The sequence below is a fragment of the Schistocerca serialis genome, chromosome 2, assembly GCF_023864345.2.
Source record: "Schistocerca serialis cubense isolate TAMUIC-IGC-003099 chromosome 2, iqSchSeri2.2, whole genome shotgun sequence".
Classification (NCBI taxonomy): Eukaryota; Metazoa; Arthropoda; class Insecta; order Orthoptera; family Acrididae; genus Schistocerca; species Schistocerca serialis.
Genome location: NC_064639.1, coordinates 320,667,512 through 320,681,136, shown reverse-complemented (window position 1 = coordinate 320,681,136; position 13,625 = coordinate 320,667,512).

The following is a 13,625-nucleotide window of genomic DNA, read 5'->3' as shown; positions in this document are numbered from 1 at the left end:
TTTCATTGTTTCTGATCCAGTGCACTACAATTAAAGCGTCACATTCTGTTCTTTTTCTTTTCACGGGAGGTTCTGCAAATAATTTTTTATTGTCATGGATTCATATGTGTTAGTCAACTTAACAGAGAGTAAATGCAACATAATGTGTTTAGTTTCTTTCGTTGATTCTCTATGGTAAATGGATGCAAAAGATTGTGTCAATACCTATCAGAACCTGCTCTATAGTTACTCAGGCAAATCGCTTGTTTTGAGGTCTATACCTTAATTAATGGAGAAGTGAACGCTGTTCACAAGTGATATTTGAAATATTCAATTGGATTTAAGGCGACAAAATTTCCCACATTTGAAGCTACCCAGAGAAAAAGTAAGTTGCTAGAGCCGCTGTTAGCAAATGTCTGCAGGGAGTTCCTAATTGCTACTGTGGAAATTTAGCATAGAAGCCCTATAGCAATCAAGAGGTTCATTTCCTTCATACTTATCACCCTGGCATGTGAGTCTTAAGTGAAGAACAATATTGAAATTCGCATCGCTGATGGTCGATTCGAATTTCTTCAGAGAAGCTGGTATTGCGAAGCAGCTTGGCAGTCAGAAAGCAAGATCTATGACCATTAACACAACTTACTGAGTCGAGCTACCAAGAGGATTTGATGTGTAAAGGTTTTCTTCCGATTTCGATATAGAATATTTCTGGAAATTCGCAGCTCCATAAAATATATCAGAAAAAAAAGCTCGCACACGCTGGCCGCTACCACGGTTAGAACTGACGACTAATTGAGCCATTCTGACACGAGACACGGGCGGTACCACCGGGCTACGGACACAGTGCTGCCTGTACGCCAGTCTCATCATGGCATTGGTAGCTCAGCCTCATAACGCATCGTGAAAGATAATAAAAGTTGTCACTTATCTGAAGAATAGCATTTCTTTAGGCAAAAAATTGAATTTTCAGTCTCAGTGTCTTAGTTTACATGAGGATTATATAGCACGAGTCATTCAAATGGAAAGGGAATATCAAGTGAATTTAGCGAGTCAATTCAGTACCATACGCGGAAGTGATTGTACTGTCACAGTGTTGCCTAATGTTTGTGACGATGTTGCCAATTCTCAGCTGTGCTAGGAACAGCTCTGTAGCGGTATGCGAGGAGAATCCGGGGTTTGGTTAATATGCAGCGTTTTCTCCTACCAGTTGTGTCAAACATTCAGGTGTATAATCTTCCATCACGATTACAGTTCCCTACAAATTATATACGAATAAAACACTTCCTGTGTGCAAAAGATTATTTCAGTACAATAAAAAGTCTGTGGAAATCATGTATGCCCACCTGTCACAAGAGTAAGATAACAAACACTTTGCCCCTCGAAATCGATTGCACCTATACGCAATCTTGTGACGTTTAAATAAATCGTCTTAACGGCACTAAATCGTGGTTTGTGAATCATTTACTGGCCGTACTCTACCGCATTTCACTGGTTGGAAGGCAAAAACCTTACTGACAATTTTCACAAAAGGAAAAGGCGGACGAAATGTCTCCCATTGGAAGGTCATGTTGTTTTATTTAAATGATTACAAAATCAGGTAAAACGAACAGTCAGGTTGTCAGTATAAGCACATTAATGTTGTCAGTATGATGTTGCACTACCCAGGGCCTGTAATAATAAAGGGCCCGTTTAGGTCAGGCATATTGTATACAGAAGTGGAAGAGAGATCACCACTAAATTCTAATCCGTATGCATTGCATACACACAGAAATTACTGTTACAGTGTACTTATGGAGCCCAATGAGTGAATTGCGTATTTTCTGGTGAGAAAGAGCACTGGCAAACAGTCTTCGCTACATTACGTTACTTAATCTCGTGTCACTCTGAGCTAGAATTTCCGGTCAGCAACTAAGTGTAAGGACAATGAGTCAGATGCGGGTTTTGAAACTGTGAAATACTTTCCTACATTATAGAAGCGAATATTAAATTTGAACTAATATTGCGAAAATTTTGTATTTGGATAGCTTAGAATGAAAATCTTTCTGTTTATTGCAAAGGAAAACAATTGATTTTCTAAAACACTGTCTGTCATACAGAACTTGAAACAGGTCACGTCGACCAAATCATATGGAAGAACTGACAGCGACATGTATCGGAAGGCACTAAGATCTCTTGCCTTTTGCTTTGGCAGTACTCGATAGCCATTTCTAGGCGCAAGCAAATGAAGAAAGGCAGCGCGTTTCTTTTATCAAGTAACGAATTCATCAATTGCTTTAGTTTTAATGTAATCTACGAATAATTACCGATGTTTGATATTAACATGAAAAGGATTCCGTAGACAGGGAAAGACCCTGTTCTTGGGAAACTACTTCTATAATGACCAAAAGGCATCAAATGATCTTCAAGTACAGTGTTCCAGCAGCGGTATGAAGAAAATGATAGTAATAATGACGGTAATAATCGAATTATCCGGTAACTTCACACTTCCCAGTGGATTTTCTCGAACTAAGAAATTTGCAGAATTTGTGAAAATTTCAAAGTTGCTTCACGTCGAGCCTATGATGCCTAGAAGAGTCTTTACATCCTGCTGACATGAGAATAGCATAATCTCCGCTTCAGAAGCTTGCTTCTACTTAACTATTTAATAGACTTGCGTTTTTTCCACCGTGACTAATTTTGTACATCATCTGTTACAGCACACTCCTGGGGCTGGGAAATGTGGCCACAATGGTCTGGCGGAACGAACTATCACAGGTGCAATGCGTGAGTTCAGGCATTTACTTTTAAGAGGCACAAACAGATTTACTTTACCCCTGGTAACATCAAGAGAAAGACGTTATAATCCAGAATCCGCATTAAACATCACGTTCATTCATTACCGACTGTCCAGAGCCGGTTTACGTTGGGAAATGTCATAGCGGAAGTCATGGTGAACAGAAATACAGTCGCCAATAAAATTACTTACATTAGAAAATTTTATTTTATTTGATGAACCGATAGCCATTTAAAGGAACAGGGCTCTTACTTTACTTGTACTTGATTCAACTAGAGACCTTGAAAAATTTGGTGCTGGACTGTGATTCGAATTCGTATCTCCTCTATCGAGGATCTGAATCTCTCGGAACAGTATAGTTCAATCATTTCGTTCCTTTTCTCAAGCCTGCAATCTTCTCTAGGTCTCCTCCAAAGGCAAGTATGTGAGTTCGAATCCTGATACAGTACAAAAATATTCATAATTTCATTTCAAGCACTGTCACGTGCACACCGGCCTGTTAGTGCAAATTAAGTGCATTTTAAATTTCTGTTCATGTGTTGCCAACAATCACAATAGGTGCCGTTATTTCTGGTGAAAAACGCTCACATCTTACTATTGGTGAGTAAACAAACGATACGTAAGCTATATTCGTAGACGCACGATAGGTGTGCAGTTCGATTGTCGCTTAGGCCCAAAGTTTGTATCCTTATTTTACATTCATACACCTAGCAGCTGGTAGAAAAAAAAAAAAGAAAAACCGATACGTAACGTTTGATTTTACTTAGTTAACAATCCGATTACGTGTTGGGTTCCTTTCTCCGTCACAGAACTTCACATCATGCACTTCATCTTTAAATGCATGCACACTTTGTTACTTCAGAATAGAGATATATCAGACATCCTTCGTGGTTAGTTAACAGGGGCGAAAAGGTTTTGATAGAAGTCCCGGTTTATTACAAAAATTGTCGAGTTTTATTTTCAACTTTAGATTTGGTTACTGGTATTGGCAAAAATTTCGGTAATTCATGACTCTTCATGGCTAGTCATCAATATGATATGGTTAGATTAGCTTACATTAGATTAATTCTTGTTTCATAGATCATGAATACGATATTTCGTAAAGATGTGGAACGTGTCATTTTAATGAAAGATTTCTTTACATACCATGATTCAATTTCTTTACAATTTTGTACTCTCTCTCTCTCTCATTCATTTTGATTTTTATCTCTCTCTCTCTCTCTCTCTCTCTCTCTCTCTCTCTCTATCACACACACACACATTCGACTATCGGCGAGGCACGAAAACATCTGTGAACGAGTTTCTTAGTTTTGAGTACACTTACAAAAGAAATATAAAAACAACTATGAGAGTTACTGATTTATGATGCTTAGTTTGCAGTCAGTTCTGAGTATTATTAGTAACTACGGTCCAGTCCCTAAACCTAAATCAGACGCATTACGTATTCCAGGCCGAAGCAGCCGCGACTTGGAGACACCAGCTATGGTCACTTCCCAGCCCGCTGAAGGATCACATCGGTTCATCTTCTTCCTGCTGGTATTGTAACTGAGATTTGGCAACAAGGCAATGTATGTTTGGCAACTCTGTGATCGACGAGTTACTTCCTGGTGTGCACGGAATTAAGCCTCAAAGTTCACTTGATGACAGGTAATGCCATTTCCATTGAATAATCTGAGTTATTATCGCTTGAGGTGTAGCAAAAGATTGTAAATTTACGGTTTTCAGCCCAGGAAAGTCATTGCACGTGGAAATCGCAACTAATCTCGTCCTTCAAATAGCGGTTTACGAGTTTTAGCCACTACTGGTCTCGTAAGAGGAATCTCAGACACGTACTTCTTTGCCAGCTCTGTGGTAACGTGCTGACCTATGAAAAAGCGTCTAATATGGTTGGCAGTTCCAGTCTCACTGAGTGTAGCGTTTTTATCCCTTCTGTGAAAGAGCTACAAACAGTCAGATCAAACATCGATAAGGAAATCGCAAGAAAATACTTTCAGCTCATGGTGCAATGGTGAAAAACTTACAATGCTGCCCAACAGGTAACGCCTCGTTCTGCTGCTGACATGCAAATTTTGGGTTTCTTGGAATACATAACTTTATTTATGAAATGCCACATTTGCATACCTCTTGAGTATGACACAGCATACCAATTAAACACAGACCACATCAGAATGTAAGTGAGTAGTATTTTACCAATTCGTGTCGATAGAGGCACGCTTGTGTACAGATACTCAGTTTTATTACAATAGACTTTCGTCGTTAGGTTATTGTGGCTAGTTTTATTACATTTCTTATAATACAGCTCACAATTTTCGTAAGGTTTCCTTTAGTGTTGTTAAAACAATAGTAAACATGAGAGAGAAATTAATCATCAACGATATATGCGAATTCTTTGTGTTATCTATAATAGTCCGAAAATGCACATGCGGTTTATTGATTACATGCACGTAGAAAACTTGTTCTGAGTTAAAGCTGTGAACCAAGGTTTGAAGAAGAATAAAATGCCACTACCAGACGACAGCTAATGTAGAAAAAACTTTTCCGACGTAATTTCACACTATGCGTTCTACCCATACATAATATAAAAGTTTCGAGATGCATCTGCTGCCTGGTTGTCTATTAAACCTGAAAAGAATAAAATGTCACAGAAGTTAGACCTTTCCCCACATGCGACTATTTTGGGTTGAGAAGTGAAGGGATTTATGTTACAAGTTCCATTAGATTGATAACTATAGCAGACAACAGAGTTGCGTTTTAAAAAAATATAGCAGTGAATGTACCTTTTTTACGACTTTTTTATCGTATTTTTAATTTTTTTTCTTTCTTTCTTTTCCTTTTTCTTTTTTTAAGTAATATTTTCTCAAAAGGAGGCGTCAGGGGCAAGGCGGTCAGGGGTCGAAACCCGAGGCCTGACCACGATGTCCTGGTCTCCTCCTCTAGGATTCAACCAACTAACGTGCTTCTTGTTATTTATTTATTTAATGTGTTGCAGTGCGCTGCCACTGTAATTATTTAGTGATGTAAAAAAAAATTGCTCCTAGAAAATATAACGTTTCTTCTTGAAACATTTTGTGTCCTTGACTGGCGTGGGTACATGTCCTTTGACGTGTTGGCGCGTCGCAATTATGTAAAAGTGTTGTTTCCGGAGAGGAAGTAAGCCAATGTAGAACGTCTCGCAGGTTGGAGGTACAGTGCAGATAAGAAAGTTTTGGAACAACTGTTTATACTTAGGACGTTGTTTCAAATGATAATGTTGGTCCTGAAGATACAAAATGAAGGCGCTGAGATCTGCGTGATGTTTGGTAACAACGTAGTATGCACAATGTCCAAGGAGCCAGGCGTAACTATTATTCTTCGCGGCGGGGAACAATAACCGATCCGGATGTATCACATCTTCCACAGTGATCGTATGTTCCGACGTCCTGTTAATAATCGACAGCTTTTTCCTCGTCCAGTTCCAGATGATGACATTCTCTCTGCAAACGAAGGTGTGAGCCAGGGCATCTATAAGCTGACAACGAGTACAGTATGGTGTAGGACGCAGTTTTATTTTATGCAGCTTTTCGCTTGTGATGATCTTTTCATTGACATCATACCATACCGACGCTACGTCCAACGGCAGAATTGGGTTGCTGATGTTCGCCCATATACGTTGCCACGTTTTTTCCGGATGTTGTGTTTCGATCGGATGTCGGTGCTGCCGCTACTTGAACTCGCGACATCTTATCTAATGTGCACAATACTTACCATTACGCTACTAGCTGACATGTAGTTACAACACCTCCAGAAGTCACCAACAATTCTTCCAGAACTTCTGCATTCCACAGTGCTGTGGGATAATGCATATAGCCAGGTGAATACTTATGAGAGACAAAACAATTATACCTTATCTTTTGCACTGCACGACGTTTTCAACAAACAGATAGCTCAATAGAGTAGCTCAATTGGAAAGGAACACTTCCTATTTAAATGTCTGCATCCTACACTGCTGGCAGTTCTGTGTTGGTAGCAGTTACGTCATTTTATTTTGGTGATTACAAAACAAAGTTGAATGTATGCACTGGGTAGCCGAGGCAGCTAGTTCATGGTGATTCGGTCAACCAAGTAAATGAATTTACTGAACATGCTGCAAATTGATTCAGGGACCCTGTGTGTTAGATGTCTAAGCCCGTGTGGCACAACGGCGTTAGACAGAAAAATGAGCCACTGAGAAGAGGATTTGGTGGTCTGTTGGGACGATGATAGGTTCATATATCTATGGTCTGTGTTCGATTCCAGCTTCAGTCAATGATTTTAGATAGGGAGAGACAGATTCCATTCTCTTCTGGCTACACCAAGTGAAGAAGATATAATGGCATTGTGGTCTGAAATTCACATTAAAATTATATTCCTTCTCTACCAAGTAGACGTTAGGTTGAGCCACAATAAAGTCTGAAGTGGCGACATGTTGAAACTCTATCACCAGTAACCTTTCTTATACTAGTTATTTATTTCTAGTGACGAAACAAACGCTATGTAGGCTCTCAGGACACTTATTCCATCTTTTATCTGAGCTTCTGTATGTCGATAAAATTGGTTCTGAACTGGGAATGCAACTCAGACCGCCCTTAACGGGGAATTTGATCCCTTCGTGACAATACAGCTTGGCTACAATTTGTTGTTTGTTCAAAACTGCAGATTCCTCAACATCTCCACATATTGTGCGTCAATGGGTTCGAATCCTGGCCCAGCCCTAAAGATGTCATTATGTATTATCAAGCTCTAGCATGAGAACACCTATCTGCTGGTGGATAATAATTTCGATTTTTAATGTATTTCCATTCGTTTTCAACACTAACGATATTTGACGTTTTTGACTCCCAGTGAGAGTTCAAACATGCTCACATGTCGCTGCTGGTGCAACAAACCCATATTTAACGTTCGTTTTCTCTAGAATATAACAGCGATAGGTACTGGGTTGGAGTCCTGGGAAGAAAAAAATTAATGTTTCGCCTCGTCATTTCAGTTAAAACATTCTAGCTATTGCCGAGAAAATCGGATATGTCACAGTTGATTGTGCTTCGATATCTATCCGATTAAGTTCTGGGTTCTAATCCCTGTCCAACACAAAGCCTTACCTCACGGCATTTCAAGTAAGTTACTTGTTAAGAAGGAATATTTAACATCTTACGTAGATCGTTAACAGGGACAATAGGTACTGGGTAGGAATTCGCGTCGGTTAAAAATGTTTGCGTTATGTAATTTAAAGTTGGTATTTGCTAATTGATACTGTCTAAAATCGAGGTATATCACTCTCTGTATGCCTAATCATGAATGACTGTTGGTTTCCATCAGTCACGAAATCTTCGCTTAGTCTGCATGACCTGGGTTTGAATCCATATGCATGACGAGACGGTTCGTCGTGTCAGTTGAAGTTCATACATATTCTCAACTAGCTGCTCGTGAATAACGTAAATTTTTAATGTCATTTTGTGTTAAATAATAAGTAATGTATGTTACTTTGAAGAGGAAATTGTGAATACGACGAACTTACTACGTGCATTACCTATCTGACGTAATAATGAGAGTGGTAACATTACAGGTGTGTCATTCATTGTAATAAATGTGAGCTTACAAGCCTTAAGGACAGTCTTATCTGTGATAAGGTGTTCCCTGATATTTGTAGAATCGCAGTATTACTTTACATCTTGAGTTGTTGCGATACAGAGCAGTGTTTTCTAGTGGTGACTTGTTGGAACCATTTTCAATAGTCAAACGTCTGTACCAAGGAGCGATTAGAGGACCTGCTAGACAGCTGCGTTATGTGGGTTGCATGCGAATCAGGCGAAATGCAATTGAGGTCGTTCGGGTACTTTTGAGCACAACTGTACCAGTCACGAACCTTGCCGCTCTTCTTTGGATCTTCTCAATCTCTTGAGTCAGACCCAACTGGTAAGGGCCCCACACAGCCGAACAATACTCTAAGACTGGCCGAACTAACCTATTGTAAGCAATTTCCTTTGTTGAAGGACTGCATCGCTTCGGGATTCTACCAATAAACCGCAATCTAGAGTTCGCCTTGCCCATTACTTGTGTAATCTGACCATTCCATTTGAGATCATTTCGAATAGTCACACCCAGATACTTGACGGATGTTACCGCTTCCAAGACTGGACATTTATTTTGTACTCGTACATTAATAGGGATTTTCGCCTTGTTATTCGCAGTAGGATACACTTACTAATATTGAGAGATAACTGCCATTCATTACACCACGCATTTATTTTCTGCAAATCCTCATTGATTTGTTCACAACTTTCGTGTGATATTACCTTCCTGTAGACTACAGCATCATCAGCAAACAGTCAAATGCCGCTGTCAATACCATCAAGCAAATCGTTTATATAAATCGTAAATAGCAGTGGACCTTTACACAGCCCTGAGGTACACCTGAAGTTACGCTTGTTTCTTTTGAAGTCACCCCGTTCAGGATGCCATGCTGCTCTCTGTCTGTTAGAAAACTATCTATCCAACCACATATGTCATCGGATAGGCCGTAAGCGCGCACTTTTTGGTGCAAGCGACAGTGCAGAACTGAGTCGAACGCCTTTCGAAAGTCGAGAAATATGTCATCAACCTGCGAGCCGGTATCTAGAGCCTGTTGTACATCATGCACAAAGAGGGCCAGCTGTGTCACGCATGACCGCTGTGTCCTAAAACTGTGCTGGTTTCTGCAGATGAGCTTCTCAGAGTCTAGAAAGGTCATTATGTCTTAACACAAAATATGTTCCATGATTCTACAACAAATCGATGTCAGTGAAATTGGCCGGTAATTATGTTCATCCGATTTTCTACCCTTTTTATAGATTGCTATGACCCGGGCCTTCTTCCAGTCAAGTGGAACTTTCCGCTGTTCCAACGATCTCTGATAGATGATGGATAAGAATGTTGCCATATTTGTAGCATAGTTAACATAAATCTTACGAGGATACCGTCTGGGACAGGTGCCTTCCTGGTATCTAAGGATCTTATCTGTTTTATAATCCCAGATACACTAAACACTATGTCAGCCATCCTTGCGTTTGTTCGATAATTGAAAGGGGGAATGGTTCTGCATCCTCTACCGTAAACGAGTTTTTGAACTCAAGATTTAGAATTTCGGCCTTCTGTTTATCATCATCAGTTACATTCCCGTACTTTCAGCAAGAGAAGGTATTGAATTATTTGTAGCGTTCATAGGTTTTGCGTACGACCAAACTTTTTTTGGGTTACTTTTAAAATCTGCAGATAAAATATTTCTTTTAAATTCGTTAAAAGAGTCTCTCATTGACCTTTTGACAGCTGCTTTCATTTTGCATAATTTCTGTTTGTCAGCGGGTAGTGACTACGTTTAAAACGACTGTGCAAAATTCTCTGCTTTCTCAGCAACTTCCTAGCATGCTTGTTGTACCAAGGTGGATCCTTTCCCTCCCCTATATTTTTGCTAGGGACATACTTCTCTAGCACATGGGGGACAATACCTTTAAATTCCGACCAAAGATGCTCAATATCTTTGTGTCCCGCAGTGAATGCTTGGAGCTGACGATGAAGGTATTCATTAATGACTTTTAATGACGTCCAGCGCAAATCCTGTATCATTTCTGTGACACTCTCTCCCATATCTCGCGATAATATAAAACGTGCTGCCTTTCTTTAAACTTTTTCGATGTACTCCGTCAGTCCTGCCTGGAAAGGATCCCACACTGGGCAGCAGTATTCTAAAAGAGGACAGACAAGCGTAGTGTAGCCAGTCTCCTTAGTAGATCTGTTACAATTTCTAAGTATCCTGTCAATAAAACGCAGTCTTTGGTTAGCCTTCGCCACAACATTTTCCATGTGTTCCTTCCAATTTAAATTGTTCGTAATTGTAATATCTAGGTATTTAGTTGAAATTACGGCTTTTAGATTAGACTGATTTATCGTGTAACCGAAGTTTAACGAATTCCTTTTAGCACTCATGTTGATGACCTCACACTTTTCGTTATTTAGGGTCAACTTCCAATTTTTGCACCATACAGATATCTTTTATAAATCGTTTTGCAATTTTTTATCTTCTGATGACTTTTTTAGTCGATAAACGACAGCGTCATCTGCAAACAACCTAAGACGGCTGCTCAGATTGTCTCCCAAATCATTTATATAGGTAAGGAACAGCGAAGGGCCTATAACACTACCTTGGGGAACGCCAGAAATAACTTCTGTTTTACTCGATGACTTTCCGTCACTTACTACGAACTGTGACCTCTCTGACAGGAAATCACAAATCCAGTCACATAACTGAGACGATATTCCATAAGCACGCAATTTCACTACAAGCCGCTTGTGTGGTACAGTGTCAAAAGCCTTCCAGAAGTCCAAAAATACGGAATCAATTTGAAATCCCTTGTCAATAGCACTCAACACTTCATGTGAATAAAGAGCTAGTTGTGTTTCACAGGAACGATGTTTTCTAAACCCAAGTTGACTGTGTGTCAATAGACAGTTTTCTTCGAGGTAATTCATAGTGTTCGAACACAATATATGTTCCAAAATCCTGCTGCATATCAACGTTAACGATATGGGCCTGTAATTTAGTGGATTACTACTACTATCTTTCTTGAATATTGGTGTGACGTGTGCCACTTTCCAGTCCTTGGGTACGGATCTTTCATCGAGCGAGCGGTTGTAAGCGATTGTTAAGTATGGAGCTAATGCATCAGCATACTCCGAAAGGAACCTAATTCATATACAGTGTGGACCAGAAGACTTGCTTTTATTAAGTGATTTAAGTTGCTTCACTACTCCGAAGATATATACTTCTACGTTACTCATGTTGGCAGCTGTTCTTGATTCGAGTTCTGGAATATTTGCTTCGTCTTCTTTTGTGAAGGAAATTCGGAAGGCTGTGTTTAGTAACTGCTTTGGCAGCGTTGTCGTCGATGGTATCTCCATTGCTATCGCGCTGAGAAGGCATTGATTGTGTCTTGCCGCTAGCATACTTCACATACAACCAGAATCTCTTTGAATTTTCTGCCAGGTTTCGAGACAAAGTTTCGTTGTGGAAACTGTTATAATCTCCTCGCATTGAAGTCCGCGCTAAATTTCGAGCTTCTGTAAAAGATCGACAATCTTGGGGATTTTGCGTCTGTTTAAATTTGGCATGTTTGTTTCGTTGTTTCTGCAAAAGTGTTCTAACCCGTTTTGTGTACCAAGGAGGATCAGCTCCGTCGTTTGTTAATTTATTTGGTATAAATCTCTCAATTGCTGCCGATACTATTTGTCTGAACTCAAGCCACATCTGTTCTACACTTACATTATTAATTTGGAATGAGTGTAGATTGTCTCTCAGCAAGGCGTCAAGTGAATTTTGGAATAGGTACAGTTTTCGCTTATTTTTGGAGGATATGGGGATTACAGTATTCAATCTTGCCCCGACAACCCTGTGTTCACTAATCCCTGTATCGGTTTTGATGCTCTTTATTAACTCAGGATTATTTGTTGCTAAGAGATCAAGTGTGTTTTGACAACCGTTTATTATTCGTGTGGGCTCTTGAACTAACTGCTCGAAATAATTTTCAGAGAATGCGTTTAGCACAATTTCGGATGGTATTTTATGCGTACCTCCGGAATTAAACATGTATTTTCGCCAACATATCGAGGGTAAATTAAAGTCACCACCAACTATTATCGTATGAGTCGAGTATGTGTTTGATATCAAACTCAAGTTTTCTTTGAACCTTTCAGCAACTGTATCATCTGAATAGGGAGGTCAGTAAAGGATCAAATTATTATTTTGCTCCGGTTGCCAGCAATGACCTCTGCCCATACTAACTCACAGGAAGTATCTTCTTCAATATCGCGACAACCGTATCACTAAACGTAATTCGACGTCATTTATAAGAAGTCTATGCCTCCCAGTCACAAAACAATCCCTTAGCAGCCATTTGTTTTGTGGTATTAACTGCAGTCTACACATAGGGCGGTAATTCCCTAGACCCGCTGCTATTACCTATGGAGTGGATCACAGAATGTTGCAGGGGGTCCAGTACTTGTTCTCCGAGGCAGGCATGGATGTGAAGGGGTTACGAAGTGCTTGGTGCTCATTACGGCGATCCTCCATTGTCGTGGTCAGACATGGTCGAATGGAGACTTGATCACGAGACTGCCTGCACTCATGTGCCCATAAAGTCCAATATCGTGGCAGTGTCAAATCCAAATGCCCCACAAATGTGGATATTGTACGATTCGTCTTGCCGGCTACCCACAACGAGTCTCCTTTCAAATTCTGTCAGATGGTGGTCCTTCACACAATACGTATATTCGCCTGTGATGTTCGTCACAAGTAATCCACCATGATTTGAGAAGGATACTGATGTCCACAGCCATAATACTATAAGAAAATACTAACCTGTATTACTCACTAAAGCTGTCAATAGTTTGTCATTTGCCCAATACAGTAAGATGTCTGACAGGTAGAAAAGCAAATTTTGAATCAAATTTGAAATAATTTCTTCTGGACAACTTTTTTTGAATAAACAAATATTTAATTAAACACTGGTAGTGATTGCAGTAAAGTAGAAATACATCTTTACTTTATTGGTAATTTGTTTTTCCACTTGTACCAAGAGTAATAACAAAATCTAATATGCTAATTTTTAATAAATTTAAGTCATAGCGCTATTTAATATCCTGCAAATGAACGGCATGCACCCATACAAACAAAGAAATATAAATATAGGCTGCAGACACAGAGTCGTCTCACATCATTTCACTAGAAATCGTTCAAATGGTCTATGGACACACAATTCATGCTAGTAGTACTGGACTTAGCCGTAGCCCTAGTAGGACCATTTGGGTCATTTTTCATCCACAGTAAGAA